General features: G+C 30.5%; 1 non-coding gene across 1 annotated transcript; it reads right to left on the minus strand.

Moving 5' to 3' along the window:
- Positions 1 to 1,105: 1,105 nt before the first annotated feature.
- On the minus strand, positions 1,106 to 1,223 carry LOC117274444 (U5 spliceosomal RNA). The gene has a single exon (XR_004504543.1). It is a non-coding gene; the product is annotated as a U5 spliceosomal RNA (small nuclear RNA).
- Between the last annotated feature and the right edge of the window lie 212 nt (positions 1,224 to 1,435).

Consider the following 1,435-nt stretch of genomic DNA (forward strand, 5'->3'; position numbering starts at 1 on the left):
TGCTAGCATACACAAAGATACAAAAGAAAGTATTCTTCATTTCCTTATCATATATCATGATAGCCATTGTTTTGCTTGACTTTAGCCATTTTTGCTTGAAGTTCATGCATATGGCTAAGTTACAAAGCCTAACTTCAACACTTAATGTCTGAAGTAGGTAGATGTGTAAAAAAGAATTAAAAGTAAGTACAAGTTAAATAGCGGTATAACCGTGCTGGCCCAACTTTTTGGTAGTGAGAGGACTTATTGATTAACCATAATAAATCTTAAAACATGTAAAGAACATATGTCATGCAATTATTTGTTAGTGGTATATAATTAAATGGACTTTTTTGTTACTTGGTGTGACTAAATTTTGCCATTCACTTGATCGCCTTTAAATGAGAACGAGGATGGCATTTCTTCTCTTCTAATTTATTGTTGTCAACCGATGTCTTTTATCCTTTCCTTTTTGTTCTTCGGATTATTAATATTTATACTTCACGCAGGAAATTTTTATTTCTTCGAGAGGAATAGTTTCTCTCACACAATACAAGAGACAATGCCCTATATTTCAATTAGCATTAAAATTACCGCTACTACTTTAGTATTTATTTATATTTAATTTTTTCATATTCTAACTGTTCAACTACTCTTATAAAGAGTCGTTTCATTTAGAAACAAATTATAAAAAGGTTCAGTAATGTAAAGATTTAATAATATAAAATTGTATAATGCATGATTATTTCTGTTGAATGTTTATTTTGATATATTACATATTTCTAGTATGCATTTCTCTTTTTTTTTTCCTTCAAACAAAATAAACAATTCCTGTAGCTGTAATGATGAATACAAGAAGAAAAGAAAACAAAATTGATGAATACAAATCTCAATTAAACATACAAATTTTCACGTGGAGACAAATCTATACAAATTGCAACATTTTTATGTATAGATATATATTATACTTCGATTCTCAGTAATCTTAAGAGAAAATTGAATATGTAAACAGATTACATAATAATACAACTTGATTTGTTGTTGTTAATACAACACAATCTTCAGAAGGACTCGCTTGAGTCGTTTTCAAATTTTCACATAAATAATTTCAAACTTCATTTGTTAGGGTTCTCATTTAAAGAAAACCCCTCTAAAAATTGGCGTATGCCACTATTTGCAATAAGCACACGGTATTCTTTAGTAAAAGGCGAAAGAATAGTTCGCTATGCGCTTATTGCGTAGCTGCGTGAGATTGGTTAAAATGCACAAGCTCTTTATATCTGGTTTCATCTGCTAGCTTTTTAGAAAGTTCCTCGATGTGGGAATTTCTTCTGGTTCCACAATTCACATTTGAAATGGGCGCTCTGTTGGGCCAAGTCTGAAATATGGTCAATATAGTGAAAATTGAGCAATGATTGTACACTGTCCTGGAGCTTCTACCGGCTATTTTTCGAAA

Source organism: Nicotiana tomentosiformis, chromosome 2, assembly GCF_000390325.3.
Source record: "Nicotiana tomentosiformis chromosome 2, ASM39032v3, whole genome shotgun sequence".
Lineage (NCBI taxonomy): Eukaryota > Viridiplantae > Streptophyta > Magnoliopsida > Solanales > Solanaceae > Nicotiana > Nicotiana tomentosiformis.